The sequence below is a fragment of the Rhinolophus hipposideros genome (genome assembly GCF_964194185.1).
Source record: "Rhinolophus hipposideros genome assembly, chromosome: 3".
Lineage (NCBI taxonomy): Eukaryota > Metazoa > Chordata > Mammalia > Chiroptera > Rhinolophidae > Rhinolophus > Rhinolophus hipposideros.
Window position 1 is genome coordinate 5,837,064 of NC_138049.1, and position 27,858 is coordinate 5,864,921.

The window sequence follows — 27,858 nt, forward strand, 5'->3', positions numbered from 1 at the left end:
ATGCCCTGATGGCAGTCATTAAGAAGCCATCATCTCTTTCCAGGTCAAGCTAACTCTCCGAAAGTTATCAAGGGCCATGATAGGAATTCGTTTGTAAGACATATGCTGCTAAAAATACTTAAAGCCAGTTTACCAAACTTGAGATTTAGAATGGAAAATATAAACCTATGGAGAGTAAAATCAAAGCTGAGAAGAATTTCAAATGCCATCGACCCTCATGGGAATGTTTCTTGGACAACAAACATAGTTTGGGAGGCTCACATCTGAATTTCCTAAAGTGGGTGATTCTCATCCCCCTGAATACTCAGAGTTCTGGAAAATGAGCTCCGAGCTGATCATCGTATGCCAGTGTCTTTAGGAGACGGAGAGGAAACTTAGATATTTAAAGGCTGGAGAGCAACATCTAATTTAAAATATCGGTGTCTTTCCATTAAAACAAATATAATTATTTTCATAGCAGGTATTTGTGGGGTTGCTCATGGGGCAGAAAACAAAGAGTGACATACAAGAGCTACGCATCTAGATGGGGAAATACCATGTTTCCCCGAAAATAAGGCGTAGCTGGACCATCAGCTCTAATGCATCTTTTGGAGCAAAAATTAATATAATACCCAGTTTTATATTGTATGTATTATATTATATTATATTATATTATATTATATTATATTATATTATATTATATTATATTATATTATATTATATTATATTATATGACTGGGTATTATATTATATTATATTAACCCAGTCTTATGTTATAGTAAAATAAGACTGGGTCTTATATTAATTTTTCCTCCAACAGATGCCTTAGAGCTGATTGTCCGGCTAGGTCTTATTTTCAGGGAAACACAGTAGGACTTTGCAGAAATGACTGCAAAGATTCAAAAAAGCGAGCAAAAAACTGACTGAGCGTTTCTTCTGTGCTGAGTACCAGGGTAGAGAAGTGAATACTTCTTTTGGCGCCCTCACAGTTTGAGAACTGTTTCAGGGGTCTGACGTGTAGACAAATGGTGATTTTTTACCATGAACTGAATGCTGGTAAAGGTGAATCTGAAAGACTACGAGAGGACTTTGCTTTGTTAGTAAGTCAGGGGAAATAAGACAAATGGGCATATTATGAATGCCGTGAGAAAAGCAGGAAAAATGCTTGTGGGCGTTCAGAGAAGGGAAATTCCCTCAACAGAGATGATCAAAGAAGTCTTCCTGGAGGAGGCGGTGCCTGAAGGATAGGTGGTGGAATTGACACAGGTGGTGATACAGGCAAGGTTGGGAGTGTTTTCTGAGGTGGAGGGAATGACGAGAATAAAGGGATAGAAAGAATTAAGAGTCATTTAGCCCATGAATTAGCTGCCTGCTCTCTGCCAGACAGTATGCTGGGCTCTGTTGTGTGTGCAAAGTCAACATTCCCTGTTTTCATGGAGCTCCTCCCAGCTCTGATGACCTTGGACTTGAAAGAAGGGACAATGAAAAGTGCAGGATATTACCATGTTTTCCAAAAATAACACCTACCCTAAAAATAATACCCAGTTAAGATCGTCAGCCAGACGGATGCATTTTGTACATCATGATGATGTTCCAGAAGATGACATGACTGTATTTAAATAAATGTAGATTGTTGTACATGAAAAAAATAAGAACATACCCCCTAATGCGTCTTTTGGAGCAAAAACTAATATAAGACCTGGTCTTATTTCCAGTGAAATATGGTATAAGACCCGGTCTTAGTTTGGGGGAAACACGGTATGAGGACATGAAACAGAGCGGCCACCTGGAATCAGAAAGTTTGGGCATCCTGGACTGGGGAAGAGGCTGAGCTGAGATCTGCAGGCTGAGCCAGAGCCCCTGGTCGGGGTGTGGGGTAACTCCCAGTAACTAGGACCCTCTCGCAAATAGTCACTGCTGTGGGAGGGGGCCCCTGAGAAAAGCGTCGGGAATATAGCGGTAACTGAAGGACAAGAGGCAGCTTCCTTCTCTCTGTTTGTTATCGCTTTGTTTGTGGGTTTTGATTTAGAGGATTATCAATATCAAGAGACAGAATCTCACCACGTTGAAGGTTAGATAAGTGGAAGGCTGAGACAGCTTTTGAACTGGTTGGCCTGAGGGGTGGGATAAGGAACAAAGAAAGAAAAAGAAAATCTTGAGGGGAACAGAAACAAAAGGTTGTTTTTTATACAATTTTGTTTACTGTCCATGAATCCCCAGCAAGGTGTGGCTAAAGATAAATGAGCATTGGTGTTTTGCCTTCCTCAACACCAGAAACACACATACAAATGAGATTTTAGTTTCCAACCGAGTAGAAGCACCACACGTTTCTTGCATTTATTGGATTGTTAAGAGCAGCCATATGGCCATCTTCTGTCTTATCTGTTCACTTTTCTCCAGTATGTTCCTCAGTGGGAGTCTCTTTAGCTGGTTGATTGAAATTCTATTTTTATCGACATCTCTCTGTTTTCTGTAATTGCCGAAGTGGATAATCCATCAGGAAGGGTTTCCCTTCCCTTCTATTCCTGCCACTCCGTGTTCCTGGAACACTGGGGACTTTTCTCTTCTGCCATTAACTTTTGGAAATATTAGAGGAAAGAAAATGGGTTACTACCTGAAGTAAATGTTGAGGCTTTCTGAGAATCCAGCCCTTCTTAAGGATAATTGAACTGCCTGTACTACGCTGAATGGTTTGAGGAGTGTTGTGTGGAGCTTAGGACGTCTCTCTGTCCCTCCTTTTGTGTCTGAATCATGTCAGTCCACTTCGGTTGTTTTCCAGTTCTCCGTCTGTGAAACAGACATTGTACGTCACTCTTGAAATTTCACTGAGCATGTATGATGAGAATTCAGGACTCAGTAAAGCTTCCTGGGTTTCAAAAATGAAGATGTTCTGTTGGGATCACATAACTGTCCATATCTGTAGATTTCCATACCTGATTCAGGAATGCCCGTACAGGGGTCCCCCCTTATCCACGAGGGACACGTTCCAGGATCCCCAGTGGATGCCAGAAACCTTGGATAGGGCCAAACCCTATATATACTATGTTTTGTCCTATACATACGTACCTGTGATGAAGTTTAATTTATAAATAATGCACAGTTAAAGATTAACAACAATAACCCATAAATAAAATAGAATAATTATAACAATGTACTGTATGCAAAGTTATGCGAATGTGGTCTTTCTCTCTCTCACAATAACTTATTGTATAGTACTCACCCTTAATTGTTTACCTATCGTACTTGTGTGGGTAAAAGATTCATTCTTACCGTACATTTTAGCAACCTCAGCATACACTTTTTTCTTTCCTTATTAAGTCAAAACCTTTCACCTCTCACTTAAAGGAAGTACATTATGGCTTCTCTTTGGCATATCCAAATTGCCGGCATCACTATTCTTGTGCTTTGGAACACATGTAAACTAAGGATTAAACTTAGTAAGTAAACTAAGGGTGACCTGGACACAAGCACTGCAATACCATGACAGACGACCTCATCTGATAACCAGTCTGCTACTAAGTGACTAACGGCGGGTGGCACATACAGTGTGGAGACGCTGGACAAAGAGACCATCATGTCCCGGACAGGGCAGTACTAAGAATGGCATAAAACGTCTGAATTGTTTATTTCTGGAAATTTCCATTTAATGTTTTCAGACCAAGATTTACCATGGGTAGCTGAAACGGCAAACTAAAACCACAGGTAAGGAGGACTACACATTTCCTGGATCCCAGAATTGTCATTTTTTCCTTAAAGTTATCTAAAATATTAACTTTTTTTAAATTAACAATAGTCCTTTATTATCGTCAAATATTTAAGCAGTATTCAAATTTCCCCAATAGTCTGTCTTCCCCTGCCCCCCTTCCTCTCTCTTTTTTTTTACAAATTTGAATCAGAATCCAAGTAAAGCCCATGCTTGCAAGTGGTTGATACGGTTCTCATCTTTTTTTTTTTTTCTATTTCTTTTGTTGTTGTTGTTGTTGTTCTTAGTTTCAGGTGTACAAAAAAATGTAATAGTTAGACATTTATACCCCTCACAAAGTGATAACTCCCTCCCCCATCCACTACCCCTCTGACATCGCACACAGCCGTTACATTTCCGCTGTCTCTATTACTAATGCTGTACTCCGCTTCTTGTAACTATATATTAAATTATAGTTGACATTCATTATTGTTCATCTTCAGCTTCAGGTGTACAGTGCAGTGATCAGGCATCTACATCATCCCTGAGGTGGTCTCCCTAATGAGACAAGTGTCCATCGGATACCCTACAGAATCTTTATAACATTATTGATTATATTCCCCAAACTGTCCTCCGTATCCCCGTGGCAATCTGTGGCTACCGATTGTGCTTTCTAATCCCCTCGCCTTCCTCATCCCCACCCTCCCCATCTAGCAGCCCTCAGTTTTCCTCTATGTCTCTGAGACTGTTTCTGATTAGTTTGTTCATTTATTCTATTCTTTAGATTCCACATATAAGTGAGATCATGTGGTATTTGTTTTTCTCCGTCTGACTTATTTCAGTTAGCATAATGTCATCTAGGTCCATCCATGTTGTTGCAAATGGTAAGATTTCTTTCTTCTTTATGGCTGCATAATACTCCATTGTATAAATGTACCACAGTTTCTTAATCCAGTCGTCTACCAATGGGCATTTCGGTTGTTTCCATGTCTTGGCTATGGTGTATAGTGCTGCAATAAAAATAGGGGTGCATAATTTTTTTTTGAAGTAGTGTTTTGGATTTCTCCAGATAGATACCTAGGAGTGGCGTTGCTGAGTCATAAGGTAATTCCGTTTCCAGTTTTTTGAGATACCTCCATACTGATTTCCATAACGGCTGCACCAGTCTGCATTCCCACCAACAGTGTATGAGGGTTCCTTTTTCTCCACAGCCTCTCCAACACTTGTTACTATTTGTCTTGTTGATGATAGCCATTCTGACAGGAAGGAGGTGGTATCTCATTGTGGTTTTTATTTGCATTTCTCTGATGATTAGTGAGGTTGAGCATTTTTTCATATGTCTGTTTGCCATCTGTATGTCCTCTTTAGAAAAATGTTTCTTCATGTCCTCTGCCCTATTTTTAATTTGGATGTATTAACTTCTTACCTGCGTTATTAAAAGGGACTATTTCAATCAAGCAAAGAACCATTTCCCATGTGTTTCTACTATTTCATTAAAATTTACACTGCTGTTCACAAGAATATAAATATCATTAAGTGATTTTATGTTAAGCAATTAAAACTCATATCACTTAGCACAATGTCCAATATATAAAGACACTTTAGAGACTCCATTCTAATTCAGCATTTAATAGTGAGGTATACTAATTATTATAAGATATGCATTTAAATTTAGCCATTTTCTTGGTTGAACAATGAAATGTTTAAGTATTTACACTCACTGCTAAGGACTGTGATTCAGTCACAGTCTTTAATGATGGAAAAAACAAATATAAATGGAGAAAAATGCCCAGTGGGGTTCATTACAGGACCGTGGTTATGGCACATGGCTCTACAAAAACAAAGTCACAACAGTAGAAATACAAAAGTACGTTTGATTGGAGTTCACATTGAGGGGCTTCTAAAGATGGTTGATGTTTACTCTTGGGGCATAAGCAGAATCAACCAAATTTTTACAAAGAAGTGGCTACGGTAGGACAGGGTCCGTCAGCCACAGTTATGGGACTAGATGAGCTCTCTCACTGTGAGATCCAGAGATCAATTAATAGAAAGATGACCCAGACAGAGGATTAGTTATGACATTGCAAAGTCACGATTCCTACAGGTTCACATTTATCATGCACTGTCTAAAGCATGGTTCTTTAGAAACCATGGGGTAACATCATACTGAGATCTGTGATTTGGCAGGAGTTTTCCACATTTCCTTTCCAACTGGAGGACCCCCTAAGGATTCTCTCTGAGACTTCACAGGTGGCCCTCCAAAAATAAAATAATAATAATAATAAACTATAAAAAAAGGATAATAGCCCAAACTCTTCATAATGGTGACAGCCAATCTCTATTTAGAAAAAGAGAGGGAAGAGAGAGAAAGAAGGAGGTGGGGAGCAGGTGGGAGAAGAGGAATTAATTAAGGTGAGCTGAATAAATAGAAATTCATTACTCTCTCAATCAGATGTTGCTTTGTGCCTTAAAGACCTATCAATAAGCAAGTCTTCCAGCTGCTAAGCGCTACATGAGTCTGACCAGACACATTTGCAGGTTCAGGAAGTAAATCTTAGCAACTCACATCTTGAAAAGACTGATTCATGGGCTAAACAACACACAAAAGACTCTATGAACTGTGATATGTTTATTATTTCATACTCTGGGACCTCTCCAATTGCACAATATTCATATCTACCCTCTCAGATCTCGGATGTTTGTCTTTTCTTCCTCCCTTCTGCTGCCCTCTATTCTCTCTCTCTCTCTCTCTCTCTCTCTCTCTCTCTCTCTCTCTCTCTCTCTCTCTCTCTCTCTCTCTCTCTCTTTCTCTCTCCCACTCCATCCCCCCCCAATCCCCAACTATCTTGACCCTGACCAAAATTAACAAGCGACGCAATCTTGTGCGGTTGCTTTAAAATGTGCCTGCACGTTTCTGACACGCCTCTCATCCAATTTGAGCTCTAATTCCCCTCTTCTTGGATGCGGCCCAGGCTTAGTGACTTGTTTCTGAAGACGAGAAAACAATAGTGGTCGTACTGTTACTTCTGAGGCTGGGTCACAAAGGCAGTGCAGGACTGCCTGGCTTGCTCTGTAGGGACACATCCGCTAGGAGCCCTCAGCCAACACAGAGTGCCTGGCTGCCTAACGGCACCAGCTGAGAAGCCGTGAGGACAGGCCCCATAGAAATGGAGAGAGGTGACTAAGACCCAGGCATCCGGCACCCAGCAGGCTCGCCTTGCATTTACGTGAACAGGGAGCCTGCAGACCATTCTATCTCTCAGCTTTTGGGCCTCCCCACTATGGCCGAGGGAACAGAGATAAGCAGTATCCACCAAATGCTGCTCAAATTGCAGATTTATGAATCACATAAATGAAAACAATGTTTAAGCTAGTAACATTTGGGGCGGTTTATGCATAGCAATGGATAACAATAGATAATGGAAACGCCTCCCATAGCATTCTGCATGATCATGTAATTACACAAAAGTCTGTACACACTGCCGTGTAGACCCACGTGTGTGTGCCTGTGTCTGTCATAGTTTTATAAAAGGGAGTTCAAATGAGAAATCAGACAACGATTTGATGACGAAGGCATCCAAGTAGAATTATATGGATTTGAGCGTCCATTCATGCTGGGTAGAATGATTTGTTTATTTGAAGTATATTTTTCCCTTGGATCATATTAGATAAACAATAGCAAATATCATCCCGTCAACTCCCCCACTTGATAGGTACCGATGACACCACTTTACACACCAGAGGAATTAAAATGCAGTTGCGTGTCTATCTGATTTTCTCCGACCATGTCACCTGAGTGTACACGCTGCTCTCTCGGATCTGCCTACGTATTTCCCAGGTCACCCTCAACATCACACCAGGTGGGCAATTAAGTTTGCGAACTTGTTGCAACGATGTTGGTAATCTTGTTTGACATCAGAGGGATTATTCATTATGAATTTGTACCAACTGGACAAACAGTTAACTGAGTTTACTATTTGGAAGTGCTGAAAAGGTTGTGTGAAAAAGTTAGACGACCTGAACTTTTCGCCAACAACTCATGGCTCTTGCATCACGACAATGCACCAGCTCACATAGCACTGTCTGGGAGGGAGTTTTTAGCCAGTAAACAAATAACTGTATTGGAACATCCTCCCTACTCACCTGATCTGGCCCCTAATGACTTCTTTCTTTACCTGAAGATAAAGGAAATATTGAAAGGGAGACAATTTGATGACATTCAGGACATCGAGGGTAATATGACAACAGCTCTGATGGCCATTCCAGAAAAAGAGTTCCAAAATTGCTTTGAAGGGTGAACTAGGTGCTGGCGTCGGTGCATAGCTTCCCAAGGGGAGGACTTCACAGGTGACCGTAGTGATATTCAGCAATGAGGTGTGGAGCACTTTTTCTAGGATGAGTCCGTGAACTTAATTGTCTGACCTTGTACTTCCAAGTAATGTTATCTGATGGCTTAAATTTATAGTAGTTGTACTTTTACAGAAGCTGCGCTTGGTACGGAGCCTAGCAGACCTGAGCAGGGGCGGTGGCAGTGAAGCCTCATTTGAATTCTTGTTCTGATACGTACAGGCTGGTGGCCTGGGACAAAATCTTTGCACCCGTCAGTTTCTCATTTGAGAAGCCGGATATCAGTGTTTTTTATTCAAGGTTGTGGAGAGGATTAAATCTGATAAAGTGGTTACCTCAGAGCCTCTCCTCGTAAGGGATCAATAAATCGTAGTTATTACCACCATAGTTGTTCTAACTTGGCGACTTTTACCAGATTTGATTTCAGCTCAATGTCCTAGCTTTTCTCCAACTTTTCCACCATGGTTTGGTCAACTTAGCATAAAGCCTATGCAGTTGATTGCCATTCGTACAAATAACAGGAAGTGTTCAAATGGAGAAAGTTGCTTTGACAGTAACTTTGTAGCAAACTGTAACATCTGTAGTTCCTTAAATAAAACTGGACTCAGTTTGCTTTTTATATAATACAGCATACATAATATTCTCTAGCAGATGATCTAAAGGAAAAAAAAAAAACAATAGTCATATTGACTTTGGAAAAGTATTGTTGATTTTTATTTTTCTAAAAACCATGTGCCAATATCATTATTTTTATAATACCATGCATTTTTTACATGTCATGCTAGGAAAGCAATTTAAAGTTAGGATACCTCATTTTGAGTTCATTATTTTCAAAATATATGTTGCCTTTTCTGATTGTAAGAACATAATGTTGGCGATAAAAAATTAGCTAAGGTACTTTCACATGAAGAAAAGGGTCAGACTCGTGTAATTAAACCACCTGGAGAAAATCGCTGTTGACGTCGGATGTGTATTCTTCTAGCCTGTTTGCAAGGAGTGGATGTGTACACATGCTTGAATGCACATACACACGTTTTATAATGGCATCAGATTTCATATATTATTTTGTAATTTGTATCTTTCACTTCCTAAGTTGGTCTCATTTTCCGTAGCAATGGATGAAGTTCTGCATGGCCATTGTAGGTGATTGACACTATTGTATTCTGCTTGAGCTCTTATATGGATGAGTATTTAAGCTGCTTTCCATAGCATGCAAAAGCAGCACTTGTGTGTTCTTCCTTTTGTACATCTCTATGAACTTGTCTAGTCACATTTTTAGAATGCAGTTTTAGAAGAGCTGCTGTGGCAAAGTATTTTACCCATAAAGCGTTATGATTCCTGGTTCCCAAAGGTCCTCCGGGAAGTTTGCACCAATTTCCATCGTTTCTAAAACTGCATGAGAACAGTTTCTTCACATTCTTTAAAATTAGGCTCTTTCCTTATTTTTAATCTTTGCCAGTTACTTAGCTGGAACATAACATCTCACGTTAAATTGCCTTTCTCCCATTACTAGGAAGCCTGAGTATGTTTTCATTATTTATTGCTTATTATTACCACTGTTTTCTTATAATTACGCTTTGTAAAGATCTCTTATAGTAACCCTTTGTGTGTCATGGATAATGCAAATCGTTTCATCCGTAAGTAATTTAATTTGAAAGTCTTTTTATGGCACTTTAGAACTATTTTATCTGTACCTTTTGATGGAGTTAAATGTGTTGTTTTCTTTATAGGATTATGCATTTGCCATCATTCTTAGAATTATCTTGACACTCAAGATCATTATAGATATTTACTCAAAGTCTTTTCTAGTTTCTTTTTGGTTTCACTTTTTAGTATATTTGATTTATATAGATATCATTTTGGTGTGAAGGGTTTTCTATGAATCCTCTTTTACTTGTTTCACCCACAATTATCTACACGTTAATTTCGCTGCATCGTTTATTGAATAGAACACATTTCCCCACTGATTTGAAATAAACCCCCTTTTTATATGTTTACTTTAGGGATCTTATCTGTAGAGTCTGTCCTGCTCCATTCATCTGCTTATCCCGCCTTCAAACCTGCATTGTTTTGATTACTCTAACATAAAGCACATTATTACATTTTTAATATCTGATTCAATACATTCTCCAAATTGCTGTCACATTTTCTTTGGTATTCACACAGATTAACTGTTTCACATGATCTAGGATTTTTATAAAGTTTGACAATACATTTCATGAATTTATTTTTAACATATGAGTCAGGCATATCATCCTAGAGAAGTGTAGTCGAGGTAGAATGTAATTTAAACCTTGATTAAATAATGGCAAGATGTATCTCATTTTTTGGTTTCTGAGCTGTGTCTAGGAAAACTAACACCCCAAATTAATTCTTTAGCATTTTCTTACATACGTAGTGAAATTATTGGTTAGAATTCTAGGTTGACCAGCAATATCAAGTCACTAAATTGTATTAGGTTGGTGCAAAAGTAATTGCAGTGTTTGCAATTATTTCTAACCTTTTAAACTGCAACTACCTTTGCACCAACCAAATAATTCCTTAAAAGGTTAAGATTCCATGCTGGGTGATAATTTTTCTCACCTGATAAAGTACTGGGTAAAGTGAACTGGAAGACTCCTATTCTCTGCATTATAGGTGAGCAGTAAGTTTCAATTTGAATGAAGTGTGTTATCAGTTGTCTTATAATAGGTGTTTTCTTTTTTTTTTAATATTGTTTCTGTTTGATTTATAACATTACTCTTAGGGAAGATACATGTTCATTAGATTAGCATTGCAGTGTTCTAATCATGACTTGTTCTTCTAAACCCGATGTGTTCTTTGGTCCATATTTCAAGCATTGTCATGTACTTGTCTTAAGTAAATGGAACTTTCCAAAATGCATACAAGCAAGAAGGAGTTAATAGTTTATAAGAACTATGCTTCTTTTTATTTTCCGTTACCTCTTTCGGTTCAACTTAAAAAGGCCGCAGAGTACAGCCTTAAAAAAGAAAGAGCTTAGGCCAAGTTACTTTCCAAGCCCTGCTAGCTTAGATGCATGACCTTGAATGCAGTCTTAATTCTTCACTTTTAACGAAGGGAGTGATAAGTATCCACCGTGAGGATTGTCTTCAGCATCTTATTAGGGGACATACATATGAAGCAACGAACATGACACATACCAGGCACTCCCTACATGTTGGCTATTTTTTTTTCCATAGAAAGCAGAAAAATAATTTATTCCAAAAGATGGCAGAAATAAGAAATTCATCCCGAAAATATACTTTGGTGTAATTCTGTTGGGACAGATCTTCCCTTGAACTTGTTCTCCTACTGCTGCTCTGGACTCTCAGTGTCTTGTGACAGCTTTGAAACACTTCGCTGATTCCCATGTTGAGTCGGCAGGAGCCATCCTCAAATCCACAGGTTCCATTATTATGCAATCTAATGACGTTCTGAGAGGGCCTAATATTGTATAAAGCTTTCAAAATTGTATGACTTTTCTTTTTCTTTTTTTTTATGATTCTCAAACATTATGATTCTATAGTCCCAAACACTGCATATGCTATATTGTGTCAATTAGTTTAGTTAGGACCAGTTACATGACACGGGCAGTTTCCATCTGACATAATATTTTGTAGGTCTAGGTCAGAGTTAAAAGAAAGATCTTATGTGCATTGAGCATATTGATACATGCATTCAACAAACACTTATCAAGTATTTAGACATAATTCTAGATTATAGAGATAAGGAGGTAAACAAGATAGAAAAGATAAGAGGAAAACATACAATTAAATGATAACATTTATACTGATTAAATGACATTACAATTAAAAGGCAGTGAAATGAATGAACAGCATAATTTCAATTGATAATTGCTATAGTTTTCTAAAAACCTCCAAATTGTTTTCTGATAAATTATTAAGAGGAAAGGATTTCTAAGACAAAAGACAATTTAGAAAACTACCCGTTCAGTACAAGAGAACCTAGAAGAATGATCAGAACTCAGAAACGTGGCTTTCCATTTTGTTCTCTGAAGAGATGCTGGCCAAGCAACATAAGCTCTTCTCCTATAAGATGACGTTGCGGGGCTGGATGATATGCAGAACTCCTGGGTATTTTTTCTAAGGAGAAAAGAAACAAACATCAGTTATAACATAACTAAGGCACACAAATGTAAAATGAAGTATACACTGTAAATTGGGGGCCACACATTACAATATGACATTCTGCCAATGCTGTACACTCGCCTTTAGCATGTTTTAGGATTTAATACCTTTAGCAAATAAAAAAATATGAAGTAAGAAATCCCTGTTCCAATTTCCTGTTCTCCTATAACAACAAGTTTTTAGGTGAATATATTAATAAATGTCGTACATGACAAGATGTTTTAGAAGGATAGCAGGAGGTCAGATTTCTGAAATGCACACTCATTGTTCTGGACCCGATGTACTTAAGTGTGATCCATGGAGAGCACTTATCTGAGCCTTTGTCTTGTCAAGGACCGAGAAGAGTGATGGAGGAGAGATAATGGTAACGCACGGGATAGATGATACAGGAGCCAGTGTCTGGAAAGACAGAGGCAGAGAGCTTGAGCAAGAATTTCTCTAAACAAAGGAAAAGCAAGGGGACCAGGGTAGGGAAACGTCAGGAGCTCAGAGAAACTGGATCCATCTTTTAGTACATTACAGTCAGGATCAGGAATGCCTTTCATCGTAGCATAGCACAAGAGGTCTTCAAACATGAGACTTCATTTTGTGATATCCACCTCTTGTCCAAGTCTAGGTATGAGCATTGAGCTTGTTTCAAAGGGACGATGATGAAAATTCTCCTCTGCAATGCTCAGAGCCAGCCAAGTAATATGTAGTAGGACTGTTTGAGGGTGACACCCAAGGGGGCAGACACCCCCCACCATTGCCAGTGCTCAGAGCCTCCCATCCAGTGCCTGTAACTGACTGGAGGTCGGCTTCCAGTGAGGTGCTGCCTTGTACCCTGTCCATCGTGTTTCATACAAGGATATCTGTGCACAGGCAGACATAGGACATGCCTCCTGTACGTAACTCAGTACAGGATGGAGGAGGGCTTGTGCGCTCATAGGGGCAAAAGGAAAGCTTGATTCCAGAAAGGGAGGGGCTTCAGCAAAGGTGCACAAGTGAGAATCAGTGTGAAGGTTGCCGTGACAGTAAGAAGAATAGCCGATGAGAGCAGGAGACGGGCTTGACGAATGGCCGTTTCTGAGTTGTTTCCGTTAAGTGGGAACACATCTGGTAAGCAGAGCATGTGAAATTCCCAGCAATGCTTCTTAAATGGAGGTGTAGCGATAACTGGGAGCATTACATCATGTACGAGGCGAGATCATTTGTCAAGGGGTGAGAAGAAAAAGGCATATTAGGTTTAGGGGAGTATAAAAGGTTTCAGACAGCTGTTCTGGAAAAGTTCTGAGGATTCAGGGAAAATGTGCAACAGAAAAGGTGCGGGGCGTTTTGAGCGGCTGGGCCACGGCTCCAGGTCAATGAGCGGGGACTGTCCCCAATGAGCGGGGACAAGGACTTAATTGATAACATTTGCCAGTGATGCTTCATGGTCCAGCATGAGGATTAGGCAGAGATTAGGAAGGTGGGCATCCTGGAAGTGGGGACCAGCAGAAAGGAAGGCTATCTGGCATTGGTGCCGTGTTGACCGTGGGCCTATGGTGGGTAAGGACGTCCATGTTTGTCGGGATGTGGCAAATGGTCACATTGCTTGTCTCTATGGATTTCATCTCTATTGAATCTCCCATCTTTTTCCTTTTTAACATCCAGAATTTACTTTGGATGGCTAGAAAATGGCAGTGATCTCAGCATCAAGCCCAGCCCACGCTCATCCGGTCCCTTAATAATGCGTGATGCGACTAAGATGTGCTATTTTTTTTTTAATTCCTAAGGTGATATTATTGATACAGTTTAGATTATGCTAATACTAGCCAGGAGTTAACATCATCCAGGATACGTAATAAATGACATCCACATTAATCCTGGACAATTAAAGAAGTTCAGTGATAACATGGCATTTGGTGGAAACAAAAAGCAAATGGGCCAAAGTCAAGATTGAGAACAGAAGATGAGGCAAAGCCAGTCCTTAGGAACAGCTGTGTCCTGAGTGATACCTGCGAAGGTGGGTTAAGGAGCCCGGTGGACAAGGACGGAGGGTAACACTGACTGAAAAAGACATAGCATATGCCTGCGCAGCACGTTTTAAACACGACAACAACTCATCCATCCGTTTCTCTACGCAGCAGCACCACGTGACCTCCTGTGGGAGATGCAAGGAGGTCAAGCCTCGCCTTCAGAGACTCACCTCATCTCTGAGCTACAGAGAGAAAATTCAGAAAATATTGCAGAAAAGTCCTTCGTAAGAAACGTTTGAAGCCACTCGTCCCCATCTGATTTCTGCAAACTTTAGCACAGTTTTCTGCAAAAGTGCCTATTAGACAGAATTACCTGGAATGTTAAAAAGAAATAAAGGAAGGAAAGGAGGGAGAGAGGGAGGGAGGACAGAAGGAAGGAAAAGTAAATGTCAGACCCAGTAACTCCGTTTCTTCAGGCCACCTTTGTGGGTGGGAGGAATGCTTTGGGGAGGGTCCCTAGGGGATTCTGAAGCACAGGCCGCTTTGCGGACCAGCAGACATGGCACGTAACTGGTGTGCTACGTTCTGATCATCTTTGGGTACAGGTAGTCTCTCTAATGATGGCAGAAGTCTGTTCCAGCTGACATTCTGGTACATTCTATCCAATATCATAAACATCACCATGGCAATTATTTCTAGAACGCCCCAAAGAGCTCACCGAATGTGCTGCAAACCACCCTGTTTTCCTGGGTGTCCACTTGGCCTTTGCCATGTCCTCTTCCTGACCGGCTTCCCTGGTTGGTACCCACCATCACTGTCACCCGGAAGCCAAGAAAGGAGCCGCTCTCTTGGCTTTGACAGTCACCCGTCATGTGGAGGGAGTGGGCCCAGACCTAGGGTCCCAGGTCCTGACTCTGAAGCTGAAGCTGCCGGAGGCAGGTGATGAAGGTTCTGTGAGGCATCAGGAGGTCCCCCTGTCAAGTCACTGCTCCAACCCCCCTCCCACCCCCACCCCACGGCCCCAGAACAGGGAGGCCTGTCCACACATAGGAAGTGGCTCCTTCCGCTTCTCTCCTGCTGCTTATTTTTAAAAAAAGCTTTCCATGTCCAGAATTTTCCATGCCATCCCCACGTGGACACACAGCACCTAGGGCCCAAGGTGACCTTCTTCAAGAGAGATGGAATCTGCCAGAATGCAGCCAGCAGCTGACCTCCGCTACGGGACCCCGGACATCTGCGTTTCAGAGCAGGGGACCTGCTTTCATTTGGTTTTAACCGAGATGTCCATTTAGATGGTTTACTCAGAACAGTGAAATACTCTCTACAAGGTATTACTTGTAGAGAAAATGTGAGGGTTTAAATTTAACCCTCACATTGTGGGAGATAGAAAACAGATTACAATGTTTAAATGACAATTGCTCTAGCTTTTACCTATCAGGTCTAAACAAAACAAACAAAAAATACACTTTAGAGCCATGTTTTAGATAAAACACATCAATAAAGAATCAGATTTTATAACACCTGGCTATTCTAAAAGAGCACACCTGAAGCCTTGCAGAATTCTCCTGGGAATACTGATAACACCATGACAGTTCCTAGTGTTTCTGACCATTTTTCCTTCTTTTCTTTGGAATCTAGTTCACAGGGGTTACTCAGAGTGCATTTTGTATGTAATGTTTGTTCTTTTGTTCTTTTGGGCTTGTCCTTTTACCCTAGCAATATGGGAAATTATACAAAAATAAGACTGTTTAGTATGTATATAAATCACACAGCAAGTTAATATAATTAACCTCTTAGTCCTTCTATTCCTCCATTTCCTCCTAATTCCCTCCTCCCTTTCCCTCCCTTTCCCTCCCCTTCCCTCTTATCCCCTCCTCTCCTCTCCCCTCTCTCTTCCTCTCTCCATTCCTTTCTTCCACAATCACGTTTTTGTATTAAGCATGGAGTCTACATCTGTAACTGTGTTGAGGTCTGAGGAAACAGAAGCAAGCACACCACATATCGTCTCTCAACTAGTTACTATCTGGGGAGAAAGATGGACTTGTAAATCATATTCAAGGGTATAATAATATACAGTGTTGTGCAGGATACACTGGAAACCCCAAATTGGGAGTGGTTAACTTTACCCAAGGTCAGGAAGATTTCCTCTTAAAGAAATTGCCCATAGTTCTTTTTCTTTAGTTACCAACACAGTCGAAAGTGTTCCTATTTCTTCTGCTTATGCCTGAGGACCATTTTATACACAAAAATATATAGAGGTTTTTCATGCCAGCTGGAAGTACCTGAAAATAAATGGAAATGAGAAAATTGTTCTGGCAGGACAAATAGCCAGAAAGACTCAGAATGATTACTTTCTGGGGATGTTGCAAACTTTCAGCTTAGGATGCCTTGTGATTATACACATTGGGACATGTCAACATTAATACAATACTTAATTACGCACACAATATACTATCCCAAATCATAGGAATCTTACAATGAACTCACGTGAAGTGTGGAGTCTAAGAATACTGTCAACTCACTGGTGTAAAGAGAATAACGCCAAGTGTCTTGAAACACAACTGGTGAAATGGGTGTGGAGAGTGGGGCTCTCCAGTGGGTAGGAATGAAGGCTCCGAGGCAGTAAATGCAGGTTAGAATCCTAACTCTGTAACAGCCATGACCGGGGGCCAAATAGTTGATTGCTCTGGTTTATTTTCCTCGTCTATAGGATAGGAATTCAAAGTGCTATTCAGTTCATAGTTTGGTGCAGTGATGAGATAAGGAAATACTTGAAGTACAGTCTCCTCTGCATATCGACGACCACCATCACTGCCATTTGAAAAGGACGCTCACTGTTCACTGTGCATTCTGGGACCTCAGGCCTGATGGCCAGCGGTACAGAAACCATGGGACCTGGCAGTTTCCCAGGTTTTTTGAATGCACATAGTTAGAGAACACTCAGCAGGCGATTTTCTTAAGCCATTACTCTAACATCTTGGAAAATATTCACTGACAAAAAATATGAAGACACAGAGAAGTACACATTGATAAGCGCTTTGTGAAACTTCACTTACCTTCCTAAAACTATTCTTTCGGACCAATACAGCTTCAGGGAATCTTAATTAAAAGAGTTTTAGACATTTACGGCAAAAATGTCCCTCTAGGAAAGTTAAGGTGGATGAAATTTAACTTGTCTTACAGCATGGAGATTCTTACAGCTGGCCTGTCCAGGGCCCATGGGACACATGCTTTCCCACAACCAAGGGGAATGCAAGTACCCGAATTCTGGTTTGTTCCAGGAGAGTTTACTCAGAGCTGAAGTGGCTTCATCTACCTTGACTTGCGAACAAGGAGCAGTGAATGCATAATTACTTTGTCCCTACTTTGTGTGCCTCCATTTTCGTTTGTCACGTGTGCATACAGATATGGAACCAGGGCTCTGCCCAGGCAGAACTGGGGGCGTGACAGCACACCGTGTTCCAGTACTCTCAGTATATTTCACAGCAGCTCACGGGGCAAACTCAGATGAGGGAGCTGGGACTTCCGCCTTCCCAGCCCACACGCTGCTCTACATCTGGTGACGCTGATAAATAATTTGTGGGGCAGGCCCTAGGAGCCCAGGTCTCCCCACTGAGACTGGAGTGGCGGCATTAACCTGAGCTCGGGGGCGGGCTGCAACTTCATGGTTTCCTGAGCTGCCGGACCAGCAAGCCCGGCTGCTCGTTCCTGTGTTTATAATGCACAGGAAACAAACTCCAGGCAGATCACAAGGTTTCCTTAAAAAGTCGACAGTGACGGAAAGGATAAGCAATAGAAGGGGGTCGCTGAAAAGAGGGAATGTGTTGGAGAGATGAGACACTGCTCCCTGTACTGTACAGGAAGGAGGAGAATGAAACAATTCTGCCGATTTGATGATGATATGAGTGTATCCTCATCTTCTGAAATTATTTATAAATAATGTGCAATCAAGATATACATGACAAGTACAAAAATACAATCTGTACAAATAATAACACACATGTTAGGTTGGTGCGAAAGTAACTGCGATTTAAAAGGTTAAAAAAAAATTACAAAAACCGAAATTACTTTTGCACCAACCTAATACAATAAAATATGTAATAAATGTATTTCACAGTTCAACAAAAAGGCTTTCATGGAGTGAACTTGCTGAGGATAAGATATTGAATGAGACGCTGGACTAACCTCAGAGTTTAGTTACTGACATGTCCTGCGATTACTTTTTCTTTGTTGCAAATGCTTCTGGACTTTGAAGAATTCAAATGCGTTCTTAGGTATAAAAGTGAGCTCTCCTTTAGGTACTGCACCAGAGTTACTGGAGTGTAGGCCTGATAAATCTGTATGGTTCCGAAAGGTCCGTGAGACAAAACGTGTTAAGGGGAATGCCAGGGCATCACAGGGTGAGCAGAGAGAGCTTGTTAGGTTGGCCTGAGACCTGGGGGAGAGCCCCTCCATTCGCCTCTCAGCTTGGAGCAGGTTGCAAACATAAATGCACTTACTGGGGCTGCTGATCTTGAACTAAGCTGAGCAGCATCTCTCCGTGATGTTTAATAAGTGAACTTATCTAGCACAGGTGGAATCAGAGATGGAAGGCTTGCCGCAGTCTGTTGTGTTAACAAAATGTGGACCGAGGACTCCCCACGCGTTCATTGGCGAGCCAGACTGTAAAGCTTCAGGACGACCTATCCTTGTACAGACTGATCACACATCAGTGCAACAGCCATGAGCGCTCCTGGGCGACTTATTGTAGGACATCATTTCAGTGATCTCTGGATAGCTGGGGTCAAGCCCAGCACCTTTCAGTCCACGTCTCAGTGCTTTGAGGAGGCCCCGAGGGCACGAACACCTCAGTACCCACCAGAGTAGTCCGTCAGCGCCTGAGCCCACGCCTTACCTGGTTCTGTGAGCTAATGACACGTGAACAGCTAGCGCGCATTTTATTTACTTATGGAAGGCACAGGTATCCAGGACGGAAAGGAAGGGGGGATGAGGAGGAGAGCCAGGCGAAGACAGCACTTAGAGCTAGGTGATGACTAAACGTGTCTATCACCAGGTCGCGTCCTATCAAATATAAACGTGGTGACAGAATTTTAGGCCGAGTGATTATGGTTCTGGTCACAGAAAGACCGTCTTGGTAGCTCACCCTGAAATGTTGCATGACCCAGCGAATAAGCCAAGTGTAGCTGCTCACCGAGGTGGGTGGAGGGAAGTATGTAATGCTTTGCAGAAGAATTTGTGATATTTACATGTAGCAATGTGAATGTGAAAGAATGATCTGATATTCCGGTAATGCATCAGACTACGTTATGGGGAAATGATAATAGAAAGGCAGGTGCCTTACTACATGTAGGACTTTAGATTTTATGTTTAATATAGAGGTGCAGATAATATCCACAAAGTCTTTATGTAGTAATCTCATTATTGTAGAACCCACTCACTTAGGATTTATTAAATGGTATATAGCTATATTCAAGATTTCTTTATGCTCATGAGGGGGACAAAAGAGGCCTAAGTATGTAGGGGATATTAGAGACAATTATGAAAATTTGATTAAATGTATAAATCACTTCGAAATGATCAGTTTCTGTATGTTATAATTATCCATACTAATTGTAAAACACTCATGCTCTTTTTTAAAATCATCCCCCAAGAGATGTCTGTCAATATTACAGGAGCTGAATTTGTTACCATAAAGGATTGAAAATTATAAAAATGCTTTTGTTTTCAAATATTTTATAATTCAGACTCCTCAACTAACTTAAAAAATGGCTTTCTTCATCATTACTATCAATTAATCTTTTAACCATATTCCCAAAGAATAAAATATTAATGTGGGTTCACTGGTTTTCAGCTTGCTATTGAGCCCCAAGTCTCTGATTTGACCCCCTTTGGAAGGTACTGGAACTTCTGTTCTTAGCATACACCCAGATGCCCGCCCCCAACCCCCGGGTCTCTGTGTCTGCACAAGGCCACCAGCTCCCTCAGCAGGGCTCACAGACAGTGATGGCTCTCCCTGGGGTTTCTTGGTTTATTTTAAGGTGAATACAACTTGTCTTCATCTTAAAAAAGAAAAAGAAAAGCTAAGTGACTAAAAAGGTTAACTACGAAATGTAAACGTCTACAGTCTCTTACTGTGACAGGCAGAGTTTCAGAAAATGATAGATTTGATTTTCTCAAAGGGATCTTTTAATGTGATGGAGAAAACATAAAATTAATTAGACACAAAGCCAGTGCTGTTGAGCCTTTCCTGAGAAAAACCATTTCTAGTGAAGAATTCTCACATGAATTGTTAAAACAAACCTTAGTTTATCAGACATTCCTAAAATATTTAATTATAGCTTTAACTGTTAAATTTTTTCAGTTTCATGTGGAAGTTCGATTTTCTATCATTTGGTCTGAATCATATTTTTTTCACAATATTCATGACCTGACAATGATGGATGCGATTTATTGGGCAGTTAATATCGTCAGGCACCATACCGCATAATCTCTGTACATCATCACATTTAATTCTAACAGAAACCCCGTGTGGTAAATGTAACTTTCCTCATTGGAAAGATGAGGAAACTAGGCCAACATGAGCCACCACCTCATGTGACATAACTAGCAATTCTTAGAGCCAGGTTTGAAACCCGTTTGGGAGAACCCGGAGAACAGACTCTTCACGACAGTGTGGAGCTGACTCCCTGACATTGATCTCCACGGGAAGGTTCTATAAACATCGCTTTACAGAGGATATTTCCCTATTTCGTAAGACTTTCCAAAATAATGAAATGAGTTTTTAAAAATATAAAACACAAAAGATTATTCTGCATGGTAAGAGTTTACGTGTTGAAGACAGATGATTTCTGAGCTGTGGAATGGACTTGTGCGGAGGTGGCCGTTTGAGTCACACCGACATAGTCTGCAGTCAGTGAGTGCAAGCAGGTGAATTTGTGGTAGCACAAGGGACGCTTGGGTGCATTTGGTACACACAGGGCTGCCCACCCCCACTCGTTCCCGGGGAATCATGTGCAGAAGCACCTGCGTGAAATAAGAAGTGAAGGCCCAGCCGTCTGTCACCAGACCTGTGCCCGAAGCTGCAGTATGTGTCCCTAGTAAGGCGAGGTCGGGCCACACAGTTTGGTTAGGCTTGAGGCCAAAGAGGGCCTTCTGGTGCCCAAGTGTAGATTGGGATCTCGGGGTTGGTATCACTCAGTGACCAGCAGGCTTGGACCACGAGGGCAGTGCTCCCAGCTAACCTGCATGTCCCTCTAATACCCCACCTCTCATTGACCCCACGTACAGGAGACATGGCCCAATTCACAAGCCGAACGCTGGCCATCAGACTAGCCCTCTCTATTCCGGGTGATGAGATGAAGGCGGCTGTGCCCTCGATACTGATCTGGACGAGAAGGAAGAGGCATATGCGGAGTCCTTTGTCCCACTCCAGAGTACACCCTTCTCACAGGCAGTCACGGGGGCTCTTAGGGAAGTCACACCTGTGCTGTGTATGGAAACGGGGACGGAGGAAATGCTCACTGATGATCTGACCCACTGGTAATTGGATGAGTCTGTCGGTAACTTGAATCCTATTCGTGTAGGAGTATGTGACCTATAAATGACTCATGCAGTTTACAGAAAAGAAATTGGAAAGGCAACAGATATGTTACCTTTGCTATGGATTCACTTAAGAATAAAAGGCAACAGTTGGTCCTGCCTTTTTTTTGCCTCTGGCAGAGAACTGCCCTATAACAGAAAACTGGCTTTTATAAAATACCAGTAAATCCGAAATGCCAGAGGGAGACCTTCATCATGGTAGTTGTGAACTGTTCTTTTCCATTTTAGAGACTCAGAATGAATACTGTCTTGTCAGTTTTTGCTCAATTGTACAAAGGTTCTGCTTTGTGTAAATGAACTTCAGTCAATTTAGAACAAATTGATTCCCGTCTCTAAAAATAAAACATCCTAGCCCGCAAGTAGGTACTTGCCGTGAATATGCCACTTACCTGTGATTTCTGACCTCAGACTTTTCCGCTGATGGGGACATAGAAGCATCCGTATAAGAAAGTACTGTTTTCTCACCCGAGGACTCGCCTGTGTTATGTTTGTTCTTTGTATCTGAACAACTCTATTCTTCTCACTTGAATCTCATAGAACACACTGCAATTTGCTACATTTTCACATAGTAGCATGGTGAACAGTGAAAGGTGATAGGGGAGCAAGGTAGGAAGAGGAATGCATTGAAAGCAGGCTTCGGAAATAAGAACAGAGCAGAAGTCTCCGGCTTACAAACGCATTTCCATTGGAAATCAGGCACCCACAGAACGTGGACCTTGCAGGGGAGAGTATCGCGGTCCTAAAGAGAGGTGGTTTCATGATTCAGACGGACCGCTGGGGACACTGTGCTCCTCTCCCTTGGTAATTACCTTTGATGTAGATTTTTTTTCTTGAGCTTTTGATTATCATCCTTAGGCCAAACACTTGTTACTGCAGTTGAGGGGGAAAAAAAAATCCTACAATGTCAAGAATTATCCCCCCTTCAAAAGAGTAAAGCCCAGTGACACACTTGCTGTGTGGGTCTCTTTTCTGCACTGAGGCAATTTGATAATTTGTTAGCATAAAATTTCAGAACTCATAGTCAGAGAATCTTTATCTACCACTGCACTAAAAGGAAATACTTGATAAATCTGAACAGTTGGCTTGTGTGTTTTAAAGGGTTGATTGCAAAAATTATTCTAGAAATCATGCTGCAAGTTTACTCAAGATAGTGTTTTGTAAATATATATTGTCTGGACAATATGAACTTAACTTCCAACGATGTGGAAAATACATACTATATACAACATAATTGTCGTTGAAAAAGGTTGGAAACAACCTAAATGCCTAAATCTAGGGAAGTCTAACCATCTAAGGGAGTATTATGCAGCTGGGAAAAAGAATGAGAAAGATCTCTACACAGTAGTATGGAATAATTTATAGAATGTGTCACTAGATGAAAAAATCCAAAAGGCAAAAGGTGATCTATATCATGTGACCCTTTGTGTAAAATGGGAAAGTGTCAGGAGCTCAGCTGGGCTGGGAGAGTGAGAGCTGAGCTGCCAGTGCCAAGTAGCCTATTAAAGCACCAGGCCTCAAATAAGTCAGGCTGTCAGCATTTCCTGTGATGGTATAAGCAAGAGCCTACCAGCAAAGGAAGCACCAACTCCACCGTGAGTTCCACTTTCCTCCATGGAGGGGCGCCCTGGTCGAGTCCGGTGGGTCAGCACAGATGTGGGGTCACCCCACTGTTGGCAGAGCCCTGAACAAGGGGTTCCAGCAGCGTTACGGAGTCTAGGTGTATGTGATGGCGGAGGACTGAAGTGGAACAGTAAGCGGCAGTGACAGGTGTCAGAGGGGACAGGTGTCGGCCACGTGTCCCCCTCCGTCCCCATCAGGAGGCCTCAGATAAGATGCCTGGGAATGAGAGTGCTAGGGCTGGGAACGCAGACAGGGGAAAGGGCGTGATGGGGCTGGCGGGCCTGAACCCCGAGTGCACCTCCCTTCCGAGACCTCAGTGCGCTGTCTGTACCCAAGGATGGTGTGGGGAGGCCTGCATGGTAAAGCAGGTCAGGTCTGAAAACTCACACATAGGGTTTTCACCAGGAGCTGGACTCCTCAGGAAGAAGAAACTACGCATGTGTCTGCTTATTTTTATAAAAGAAACAGGATGAATACACCAGAAACACATGACATCATTACCTATAGGGGTGAATTGAAATAGAGGGAATTGGAAGACCAAGAAGAAGGCAGTGACATGGGATGGGTTAAGGGAACAACAGTGACTCTTCTGAATATATTTATTTGTATAGTTTTCACCTTTGGAACCACATTAATGTTTTATGATATAAAAGCAAATCAAGGATAGAGAAGAAAACAAAAATATTGAAAAGGAAAAGTCTAGATGAAACTCTTCAATGCTTGAATGGAAGTACAGTGATCACTATAAACTCAGGGTCATAGACACAGATTGTTGTGTGTAACACACACAGTTCCCAGCTTTGGTTTCGGACAGTATCTAGAAGCTGTGCATTATGATAGTAATGAGTAGACCTGCCACTCAAGGCTTGGTTTCTAAACACTTCCTCCACTAAAACTTTAGGGCTTTTGGAGAAAGTTTACTCTGGATTAGGGTTGATTCCAGTGAAAGTATCACATAACCCTGGAACATCTTCCAGCTCCAGAAAACAAGGAAAGACTCACATGACAATGGAATCATGCCAAAAATCACAGGATCCAGCTTGAGGGGGCTCCCATGGGGTAAATCTAATATCAAAATTAATATGATATTATAATCAATAGATTATAACCCAGTAAAAAAACAGGAACCCATGTATCCATATAGATTTAACCCAATAAATGTATAAGTCAATGAGTGGTTAGAAGGGCTCTTCCTTTCAATAAAATGCCAAATGTAGAAGGAATGACTCATTTAGAAAAACCACAGTTTGGCAGCTGTCATAATAATAATTGATTCCGGCAAGGATCATCAATGGGTGCTAAAACTAGTGGTAGAAGTTTAACAACGGGATTTTTGCATGGCCTTAATTATCTCCCCAGAAAACACGCATTCCTAATAAAAAGAAAAATGATAACAGTGGAAAAATCTGGCAGACATCTGTGTAACCAAATGATCAAAGTTAATATATTGGAACAAATCGATGGCATGTGTCTCTTGACATTGAAGAAATATCAAACAAACCCAAACTGAGGGACAGTCTACACAATAACTGGCCTATAGTCAACAGAAAATGAAAAGCTCATGAAAGAAGACAAATTGAAGGACTGTATCAGATCTGAGGAGATTAAATAGATTAAATGAACATAAACATGCAACACGTGATCCGGGACTGAACTCTGGGCCCGAATAGTACTTAGTATATAATGGCTATTATTGATGTAAGTGGCACAATTTACAAATAAAAATTAGGTTTGTTAAATTTCTGTCTTATATCAATATTTCCTGATTTGATAATTATATTGTGTTTATGTAAGAGAATTTTATTATTCACCGAAAATAAAAACTCTCAAAATATTTGAAAAAGTTACATGCATATATATGTGTATGTAACTATATATGATATATATCATATATCTAGAGAGAGAGAGAAAGAGAGAGAGACTAAATGTGGTAAAACACCAACATTTAGGGAGTCTGCAGGAAGAACATATGAGATGTCTTTGTACAATTCTTGCAACTTTTCTATAAATCTCAAGTTTTAAAACTTTATGATTCCAAGAGGAAAAAAAGCGTTGTCATCAGACTAAGAGTCGTGACTCTCCTCTTTATTATCTCTGTATGGTTAAATGGTAAAACGAAAGTACCCACGTGATAGACTTGTTTAAGGGTTTGCATGCACCAATGCATTTAAAGCACTCGGTGTGTCCTTATACCGCATAGTACCAGTTAGTGCCCTGTAGGATTGCCTATTGATTTACTCTGTCTACCTACCTACCTACCTACCTATCATCTGTCTCCTTTAAAAGGAAGTTTTTAAAGCATTTCTCCATTAAGGTACACTTTTGCTAGGCAATAAAACTCATCGGATATGTAGAAATCAAATATAGTCCGACAGTTGCTATTTTAAAAAGATTTGCACACTTTTAGTTAATTCTTATGATTGGAATACACAGGATTTTGTATATTTTTAAAATATACGTTTAATCTAAAGATCAGTCATTAGCTCAAAGCAACCGTCTGCAATACAGATTTTTAAATGCACACCGTGAACACCCTAAGAAGATTTTAGGTGTGAGAGTAAGGACGGATAGTTGAGCCTTCTGTCGGTTATCCATAGGACTGAAGAAAAAAGTAAGATGGATCATTGAAATGCCAGGCCCATCTTTCCACTTGGTTTTAGTCCCAAAAATGTCAGTCCCTTTCTGAATCAGAGTTTTGTTCAACAGCCACGGGGGGGTGGGGGGGATTCTGAGTGAGGTCTGCCTGTTCTGACAGCACGCAGACACCATACCTGCAGGGACCTCACACAGAAGGAACGTATCCTTGCCAGACTTGTTTGTTTCAGGAAACAGTTAACTCTAATCCTACAAACAGCACCTCAGAATGAAATTTACCCACAACATTTTATAAATATGCCTCATCTGAAACCAGGAGACTTCTGTTTCACTTCCCGCTCCCTGTCCAGCCGTGAGACGCTATTTTTATCTTCAGTGTGTATCACAAAGGTTAAAAAAGAAACAAGACACCTCTGAGTCTGTGTTCCAGATTCAGCTTTTCTTTCTTGTGTAAACTGACATTATCCTTTTTCCATCTTTTTTTTTTGTGTGTGTGCCTTAATTTATGGAAAAATAGCAGTGCTGATGGCAATGGTTTTATTTTCATTTTGTTGAAACTTATAGACGGAAGTATGTTTCCCTTGCTTATGAAATATGATTATCCCTTTCCAGCGTTCTGGGGGTGAGTTGCTTTGACTCCCATTTTTCCACTTTTTATTTCCAAATTTCTATTTGACTTCCAGGTCTGATTCTAGGCAGTATAGCATCTTGCCTCTTTATGGTCTTCTTATACAGTCTTTTTTATTCCCGAACCCACAGAACTCTTTTAAGGGTATCCACATATTTTTTATCTCAACAATTGTTCAACCCTTCTCTACTGCAATCAATCCTTTATCTTTGTTGGTACAATTCCTTTCAAGTATTGTCAGGCCAAGGAAATAACATTTCTTTTATAAAGCCAACATCGTTATTCCCAGGGAGGGCCATAGCCTCTTTCTTTCGTGTGACATATTGTGTGACTTTATTTTTCTATTCCGATTGTCTGTTTTCTGTTTCCTTTAAATTGGGAAGTAAAATAAGATATTTTATTTTAAATCCAAGGATGAGTGATGAAAGTAACTGAGTGTGACAATGAGCATCTTAGTTTTGCCACCTTCTGTCTAGGGTCATTAATCCCTAGACTTTGTTCAAGTTCCTCCTTCAACTTCTGTTTGGTGGTAGGTGATTTTATGAAATCAGCTGTAAATATTATGCACGTTGCTACAATATTCAGTTCTCAGCCTTGGCTGTTAGATTTAGTGAGGCCTGAGAAATAAATATCTTGGACCCTTTCTCCTTTTACTTGTAGAGCTTGCAATTGACCCAACCAACAAGAGGCCCAATGTAACTCATACAGGTCAGCCTCCTGGGGCAGAAAGCAGTGTGGAGAAAGGTAGAAAGTGGACCTGAAGTGACAAATAGCAGATATCCAGCACATGTAGTTTCCAGGTACATGTTTCCGCTTGTCACTCCATTGTGCAAAATTTTCTGACACAAATATATACCTTCTATCTCCTATTTCTCAACTTCTACCGCCCCTTGAGAATTTACAAGGATTTTCATGGTAACTTTTGTAGTTCTGCTTTTCTACCTCCCTAAAAATTGCCAAAAGAAACAATTTTTTGGTCTTCGACAAGTGAGTTATACCTCATCTCCCTTAGTAATTTTTTTCAGCTGAACTACACTTTCTATTTTACTATCATGCATAAGTGTGAGGTATCTTACAAACACTCCACAAGTGACATCTCAAAATATATCTACAGCTATGATTTTCAAACTTGGGTTGTTTATGACAGCCTTTCTATTCACCTCTATCAGAATGACACCTAAATAGAGCACCTGGTTGTTTTGAATGTGTATTGATTCTGGTTTCTTAAAAGGTATTCAAAATTTAATGTTTGTGGAATGAGGTTATTATTATAGATAACCCAGGACAGCTATAAATTCAAATTGATTTTGAACCATGTTGCAT

At 40.7% G+C, this 27,858-nt stretch overlaps 1 protein-coding gene across 1 annotated transcript in view; it reads left to right on the plus strand.

Annotated features, from left to right (window-relative positions):
- Nucleotides 1-27,858, plus strand: part of PRKN (parkin RBR E3 ubiquitin protein ligase) — a 1,140,411-nt gene that overhangs the window by 572,425 nt on the left and 540,128 nt on the right. The window lies entirely within an intron of this gene.